Here is a 10,402-nt window from a genome sequence, read left to right on the forward strand (position 1 = left end):
CACAGCCCAGCATTACATTTGTATCACCCAATCCACCTCAACTAATAAGCAATACTATAAACCTCACTAATCCACTAAATAAGTAATACTATAACCCCCACTATTCAACTAAATAAGCAATACTATAAACCCCACTATTCAACTAAATAAGTAATACTATAACCCCCACTATTCAACTAAATAAGCAATACTATAACCCACTATTCAACTAAATAAGTAATACTATAACCCCCACTATTCAACTAAATAAGTAATACTATAACCCCCACTATTCAACTAAATAAGTAATACTATAACCCCCACTATTCAACTAAATAAGTAATACTATAACCTCCACTATTCAACTAAATAAGTAATACTATAACCCCACTATTCAACTAAATAAGTAATACTATAACCCCACTATTCAACTAAATAAGTAATACTATAACCCCCACTATTCAACTAAATAAGTAATACTATAACCCCCACTATTCAACTAAATAAGTAATACTATAACCCCCACTATTCAACTAAATAAGTAATACTATAACCCCCACTATTCAACTAAATAAGTAATACTATAACCCCCACTATTCAACTAAATAAGTAATACTATAACCCCCACTATTCAACTAAATAAGTAATACTATAACCCCCACTATTCAACTAAATAAGTAATACTATAACCCCCACTATTCAACTAAATAAGTAATACTATAACCCCCACTATTCAACTAAATAAGTAATACAATAACCCCCACTATTCAACTAAATAAGTAATACTATAACCCCCACTATTCAACTAAATAAGTAATACTATAACCCCCACTATTCAACTAAATAAGTAATACTATAACCCCCACTATTCAACTAAATAAGTAATACTATAACCCCCACTATTCAACTAAGTAAGCAATACTATAACCTCCACTATTCAACTAAATAAGTAATACTATAACCCACTATTCAACTAAATAAGCAATACTATAACCCACTATTCAACTAAATAAGTAATACTATAACCCCCACTATTCAACTAAATAAGTAATACTATAACCTCCACTATTCAACTAAATAAGTAATACTATAACCCCCACTATTCAACTAAATAAGTAATACTATAACCCCCACTATTCAACTAAATAAGTAATACTATAACCCCCACTATTCAACTAAATAAGTAATACTATAACCCCACTATTCAACTAAATAAGTAATACTATAACCCCCACTATTCAACTAAATAAGTAATACTTTAACCTCCACTATTCAACTAAATAAGTAATACTATAACCCCCACTATTCAACTAAATAAGTAATACTATAACCCCCACTATTCAACTAAATAAGTAATACTATAACCCCCACTATTCAACTAAATAAGTAATACTATAACCCCCACTATTCAACTAAATAAGTAATACTATAACCCCCACTATTCAACTAAATAAGTAATACTATAACCCCCACTATTCAACTAAATAAGTAATACTATAACCCCCACTATTCAACTAAATAAGTAATACTATAACCCCCACTATTCAACTAAATAAGTAATACTATAACCCCCACTATTCAACTAAATAAGTAATACTATAACCCCACTATTCAACTAAATAAGTAATACTATAACCCCCACTATTCAACTAAATAAGTAATACTATAACCCCCACTATTCAACTAAATAAGTAATACTATAACCTCCACTATTCAACTAAATAAGTAATACTATAACCCCCACTATTCAACTAAATAAGTAATACTATAACCCCCACTATTCAACTAAATAAGTAATACTATAACCCCCACTATTCAACTAAATAAGTAATACTATAACCCCCACTATTCAACTAAATAAGTAATACTATAACCCCCACTATTCAACTAAATAAGTAATACTATAACCCCACTATTCAACTAAATAAGTAATACTATAACCCCCACTATTCAACTAAATAAGTAATACTATAACCCCCACTATTCAACTAAATAAGTAATACTATAACCTCCACTATTCAACTAAATAAGTAATACTATAACCCCCACTATTCAACTAAATAAGTAATACTATAACCCCCACTATTCAACTAAATAAGTAATACTATAACCCCCACTATTCAACTAAATAAGTAATACTATAACCCACTATTCAACTAAATAAGTAATACTATAACCCCCACTATTCAACTAAATAAGTAATACTATAACCCCCACTATTCAACTAAATAAGTAATACTATAACCCCCACTATTCAACTAAATAAGTAATACTATAACCCCCACTATTCAACTAAATAAGTAATACTATAACCCCCACTATTCAACTAAATAAGTAATACTATAACCCACTATTCAACTAAATAAGTAATACTATAACCCCCACTATTCAACTAAATAAGTAATACTATAACCCACTATTCAACTAAATAAGTAATACTATAACCCCCACTATTCAACTAAATAAGTAATACTATAACCCCCACTATTCAACTAAATAAGTAATACTATAACCCCCACTATTCAACTAAATAAGTAATACTATAACCCCCACTATTCAACTAAATAAGTAATACTATAACCCCACTATTCAACTAAATAAGTAATACTATAACCCCCACTATTCAACTAAATAAGTAATACTATAACCCCCACTATTCAACTAAATAAGTAATACTATAACCCCCACTATTCAACTAAATAAGTAATACTATAACCCCCACTATTCAACTAAATAAGTAATACTATAACCCCCACTATTCAACTAAATAAGTAATACTATAACCCCCACTATTCAACTAAATAAGTAATACTATAACCCCCACTATTCAACTAAATAAGTAATACTATAACCCCCACTATTCAACTAAATAAGTAATACTATAACCCCCACTATTCAACTAAATAAGTAATACTATAACCCCCACTATTCAACTAAATAAGTAATACTATAACCTCCACTATTCAACTAAATAAGTAATACTATAACCCCCACTATTCAACTAAATAAGTAATACTATAACCCCCACTATTCAACTAAATAAGTAATACTATAACCCCCACTATTCAACTAAATAAGTAATACTATAACCCCCACTATTCAACTAAATAAGTAATACTATAACCCCCACTATTCAACTAAATAAGTAATACTATAACCCCCACTATTCAACTAAATAAGTAATACTATAACCCCCACTATTCAACTAAATAAGTAATACTATAACCCCCACTATTCAACTAAATAAGTAATACTATAACCCCCACTATTCAACTAAATAAGTAATACTATAACCCCCACTATTCAACTAAATAAGTAATACTATAACCCCCACTATTCAACTAAATAAGTAATACTATAACCTCCACTATTCAACTAAATAAGTAATACTATAACCCCCACTATTCAACTAAATAAGTAATACTATAACCCCCACTATTCAACTAAATAAGTAATACTATAACCCCCACTATTCAACTAAATAAGTAATACTATAACCCCCACTATTCAACTAAATAAGTAATACTATAACCCCCACTATTCAACTAAATAAGTAATACTATAACCCCCACTATTCAACTAAATAAGTAATACTATAACCCCCACTATTCAACTAAATAAGTAATACTATAACCCCCACTATTCAACTAAATAAGTAATACTATAACCCCCACTATTCAACTAAATAAGTAATACTATAACCCCCACTATTCAACTAAATAAGTAATACTATAACCCCCACTATTCAACTAAATAAGTAATACTATAACCCACTATTCAACTAAATAAGTAATACTATAACCCCCACTATTCAACTATATAAGTAATACTATAACCCCCACTATTCAACTAAATAAGCAATACTATAACCCACTATTCAACTAAATAAGTAATACTATAACCCCCACTATTCAACTAAATAAGCAATACTGTAACCCCCACTATTCAACTAAATAAGTAATACTATAACCCCACTATTCAACTAAATAAGTAATACTATAACCCCCACTATTCAACTAAATAAGTAATTCTATAACCCCCACCATTCAACTAAATACGCAATACTATAACCCCCACTATTCAACTAAATAAGTAATACTATAACCCCCACTATTCAACTAAATAAGTAATACTATAACCCCACTATTCAACTAAATAAGTAATACTGTAACCCACTATTCAACTAAATAAGTAATACTATAACCCCCACTATTCAACTAAATAAGTAATACTATAACCCCCACTATTCAACTAAATAAGCAATACTATAACCCCCACTATTCAACTAAATAAGTAATACTATAACCCCCACTATTCAACTAAATAAGTAATACTATAACCCCCACTATTCAACTAAATAAGCAATACTATAACCCACTATTCAACTAAATAAGTAATACTATAACCCCCACTATTCAACTAAATAAGCAATACTGTAACCCCCACTATTCAACTAAATAAGTAATACTATAACCCCACTATTCAACTAAATAAGTAATACTATAACCCCCACCATTCAACTAAATAAGTAATTCTATAACCCCCACCATTCAACTAAATACGCAATACTATAACCCCCACTATTCAACTAAATAAGTAATACTATAACCCCCACTATTCAACTAAGTAAGCAATACTATAACCTCCACTATTCAACTAAATAAGTAATACTATAACCCACTATTCAACTAAATAAGCAATACTATAACCCACTATTCAACTAAATAAGTAATACTATAACCCCCACTATTCAACTAAATAAGTAATACTATAACCTCCACTATTCAACTAAATAAGTAATACTATAACCCCCACTATTCAACTAAATAAGTAATACTATAACCCACTATTCAACTAAATAAGTAATACTATAACCCCCACTATTCAACTAAATAAGTAATACTATAACCCCCACTATTCAACTAAATAAGTAATACTATAACCCCACTATTCAACTAAATAAGTAATACTATAACCCCCACTATTCAACTAAATAAGTAATACTATAACCCCCACTATTCAACTAAATAAGTAATACTATAACCCCCACTATTCAACTAAATAAGTAATACTATAACCCCCACTATTCAACTAAATAAGTAATACTATAACCCCCACTATTCAACTAAATAAGTAATACTATAACCCCCACTATTCAACTAAATAAGTAATACTATAACCCCCACTATTCAACTAAATAAGTAATACTATAACCCCCACTATTCAACTAAATAAGTAATACTATAACCCCCACTATTCAACTAAATAAGTAATACTATAACCCCCACTATTCAACTAAATAAGTAATACTATAACCCCCACTATTCAACTAAATAAGTAATACTATAACCTCCACTATTCAACTAAATAAGTAATACTATAACCCCCACTATTCAACTAAATAAGTAATACTATAACCCCCACTATTCAACTAAATAAGTAATACTATAACCCCCACTATTCAACTAAATAAGTAATACTATAACCCCCACTATTCAACTAAATAAGTAATACTATAACCCCCACTATTCAACTAAATAAGTAATACTATAACCCCCACTATTCAACTAAATAAGTAATACTATAACCCCCACTATTCAACTAAATAAGTAATACTATAACCCCCACTATTCAACTAAATAAGTAATACTATAACCCCCACTATTCAACTAAATAAGTAATACTATAACCCCCACTATTCAACTAAATAAGTAATACTATAACCCCCACTATTCAACTAAATAAGTAATACTATAACCCACTATTCAACTAAATAAGTAATACTATAACCCCCACTATTCAACTATATAAGTAATACTATAACCCCCACTATTCAACTAAATAAGCAATACTATAACCCACTATTCAACTAAATAAGTAATACTATAACCCCCACTATTCAACTAAATAAGCAATACTGTAACCCCCACTATTCAACTAAATAAGTAATACTATAACCCCACTATTCAACTAAATAAGTAATACTATAACCCCCACTATTCAACTAAATAAGTAATTCTATAACCCCCACCATTCAACTAAATACGCAATACTATAACCCCCACTATTCAACTAAATAAGTAATACTATAACCCCCACTATTCAACTAAGTAAGCAATACTATAACCCCCACTATTCAACTAAATAAGTAATACTATAACCCACTATTCAACTAAATAAGCAATACTATAACCCACTATTCAACTAAATAAGTAATACTATAATCCCCACTATTCAACTAAATAAGTAATACTATAACCTCCACTATTCAACTAAATAAGTAATACTATAACCCCCACTATTCAACTAAATAAGTAATACTATAACCCACTATTCAACTAAATAAGTAATACTATAACCCCCACTATTCAACTAAATAAGTAATACTATAACCCCCACTATTCAACTAAATAAGTAATACTATAACCCCACTATTCAACTAAATAAGTAATACTATAACCCCCACTATTCAACTAAATAAGTAATACTTTAACCTCCACTATTCAACTAAATAAGTAATACTATAACCCCCACTATTCAACTAAATAAGTAATACTATAACCCCCACTATTCAACTAAATAAGTAATACTATAACCCCCACTATTCAACTAAATAAGTAATACTATAACCCCCACTATTCAACTAAATAAGTAATACTATAACCCCCACTATTCAACTAAATAAGTAATACTATAACCCCCACTATTCAACTAAATAAGTAATACTATAACCCCCACTATTCAACTAAATAAGTAATACTATAACCCCCACTATTCAACTAAATAAGTAATACTATAACCCCCACTATTCAACTAAATAAGCAATACTATAACCCCCACCATTCAACTAAATAAGCAATACTATAACCCCCACTATTCAACTAAATAAGTAATACTATAACCCCCACTATTCAACTAAATAAGTAATACTATAACCCCCACTATTCAACTAAATAAGTAATACTATAACCCCCACTATTCAACTAAATAAGTAATACTATAACCCCCACTATTCAACTAAATAAGTAATACTATAACCCCCACTATTCAACTAAATAAGTAATACTATAACCCCACTATTCAACTAAATAAGTAATACTATAACCCCCACTATTCAACTAAATAAGTAATACTATAACCCACTATTCAACTAAATAAGTAATACTATAACCCCCACTATTCAACTAAATAAGTAATACTATAACCCCCACTATTCAACTAAATAAGTAATACTATAACCCCCACTATTCAACTAAATAAGTAATACTATAACCTCCACTATTCAACTAAATAAGTAATACTATAACCCCCACTATTCAACTAAATAAGTAATACTATAACCTCCACTATTCAACTAAATAAGTAATACTATAACCCACTATTCAACTAAATAAGTAATACTATAACCCCCACTATTCAACTAAATAAGTAATACAATAACCCCCACTATTCAACTAAATAAGTAATACTATAACCCCCACTATTCAACTAAATAAGTAATACTATAACCCCCACTATTCAACTAAATAAGTAATACTATAACCCCCACTATTCAACTAAATAAGTAATACTATAACCCCCACTATTCAACTAAATAAGTAATACTATAACCCCACTATTCAACTAAATAAGTAATACTGTAACCCACTATTCAACTAAATAAGTAATACTATAACCCCCACTATTCAACTAAATAAGTAATACTATAACCCCCACTATTCAACTAAATAAGCAATACTATAACCCCCACTATTCAACTAAATAAGTAATACTATAACCCCCACTATTCAACTAAATAAGTAATACTATAACCCCCACTATTCAACTAAATAAGCAATACTATAACCCACTATTCAACTAAATAAGTAATACTATAACCCCCACTATTCAACTAAATAAGCAATACTGTAACCCCCACTATTCAACTAAATAAGTAATACTATAACCCCACTATTCAACTAAATAAGTAATACTATAACCCCCACCATTCAACTAAATAAGTAATTCTATAACCCCCACCATTCAACTAAATACGCAATACTATAACCCCCACTATTCAACTAAATAAGTAATACTATAACCCCCACTATTCAACTAAGTAAGCAATACTATAACCTCCACTATTCAACTAAATAAGTAATACTATAACCCACTATTCAACTAAATAAGCAATACTATAACCCACTATTCAACTAAATAAGTAATACTATAACCCCCACTATTCAACTAAATAAGTAATACTATAACCTCCACTATTCAACTAAATAAGTAATACTATAACCCCCACTATTCAACTAAATAAGTAATACTATAACCCACTATTCAACTAAATAAGTAATACTATAACCCCCACTATTCAACTAAATAAGTAATACTATAACCCCCACTATTCAACTAAATAAGTAATACTATAACCCCACTATTCAACTAAATAAGTAATACTATAACCCCCACTATTCAACTAAATAAGTAATACTATAACCCCCACTATTCAACTAAATAAGTAATACTATAACCCCCACTATTCAACTAAATAAGTAATACTATAACCCCCACTATTCAACTAAATAAGTAATACTATAACCCCACTATTCAACTAAATAAGTAATACTATAACCCCCACTATTCAACTAAATAAGTAATACTATAACCCCCACTATTCAACTAAATAAGTAATACTATAACCTCCACTATTCAACTAAATAAGTAATACTATAACCCCCACTATTCAACTAAATAAGTAATACTATAACCCCCACTATTCAACTAAATAAGTAATACTATAACCCCCACTATTCAACTAAATAAGTAATACTATAACCCCCACTATTCAACTAAATAAGTAATACTATAACCCCCACTATTCAACTAAATAAGTAATACTATAACCCCACTATTCAACTAAATAAGTAATACTATAACCCCCACTATTCAACTAAATAAGTAATACTATAACCCCCACTATTCAACTAAATAAGTAATACTATAACCTCCACTATTCAACTAAATAAGTAATACTATAACCCCCACTATTCAACTAAATAAGTAATACTATAACCCCCACTATTCAACTAAATAAGTAATACTATAACCCACTATTCAACTAAATAAGTAATACTATAACCCCCACTATTCAACTAAATAAGTAATACTATAACCCCCACTATTCAACTAAATAAGTAATACTATAACCTCCACTATTCAACTAAATAAGTAATACTATAACCCCCACTATTCAACTAAATAAGCAATACTATAACCCCCACTATTCAACTAAATAAGTAATACTATAACCCCCACTATTCAACTAAATAAGTAATACTATAACCTCCACTATTCAACTAAATAAGTAATACTATAACCCCCACTATTCAACTAAATAAGTAATACTATAACCTCCACTATTCAACTAAATAAGTAATACTATAACCCACTATTCAACTAAATAAGTAATACTATAACCCCACTATTCAACTAAATAAGTAATACTATAACCCCACTATTCAACTAAATAAGCAATACTATAACCCCCACTATTCAACTAAATAAGCAATACTATAACCCCCACTATTCAACTAAATAAGTAATACTATAACCTCCACTATTCAACTAAATAAGTAATACTATAACCCCCACTATTCAACTAAATAAGCAATACTATAACCCCCACTATTCAACTAAATAAGCAATACTATAACCCACTATTCAACTAAATAAGTAATACTATAACCCCCACTATTCAACTAAATAAGTAATACTATAACCTCCACTATTCAACTAAATAAGTAATACTATAACCTCCACTATTCAACTAAATAAGTAATACTATAACCCCCACTATTCAACTAAATAAGTAATACTATAACCCCCACTATTCAACTAAATAAGTAATACTATAACCCCCACTATTCAACTAAATAAGTAATACTATAACCCCCACTATTCAACTAAATAAGTAATACTATAACCCCCACTATTCAACTAAATAAGTAATACTATAACCCCACTATTCAACTAAATAAGTAATACTATAACCCCCACTATTCAACTAAATAAGTAATACTATAACCCCCACTATTCAACTAAATAAGTAATACTATAACCTCCACTATTCAACTAAATAAGTAATACTATAACCCACTATTCAACTAAATAAGTAATACTATAACCCCACTATTCAACTAAATAAGTAATACTATAACCCCCACTATTCAACTAAATAAGTAATACTATAACCCCCACTATTCAACTAAATAAGTAATACTATAACCTCCACTATTCAACTAAATAAGTAATACTATAACCCACTATTCAACTAAATAAGTAATACTATAACCCCCACTATTCAACTAAATAAGTAATACTATAACCCCCACTATTCAACTAAATAAGTAATACTATAACCCACTATTCAACTAAATAA

General features: G+C 29.1%; 1 protein-coding gene across 1 annotated transcript in view; it reads left to right on the forward strand.

Moving 5' to 3' along the window:
• The window catches only part of LOC148443179 (mixed lineage kinase domain-like protein), a 66,624-nt gene that overhangs the window by 51,639 nt on the left and 4,583 nt on the right, over window positions 1-10,402 (forward strand). The gene's annotated exons all lie outside the window — the stretch shown is intronic.

This window comes from Taudactylus pleione, unplaced genomic scaffold, assembly GCF_031769625.1.
Source record: "Taudactylus pleione unplaced genomic scaffold, aTauple2 ptg001318l, whole genome shotgun sequence".
NCBI lineage: Eukaryota > Metazoa > Chordata > Amphibia > Anura > Myobatrachidae > Taudactylus > Taudactylus pleione.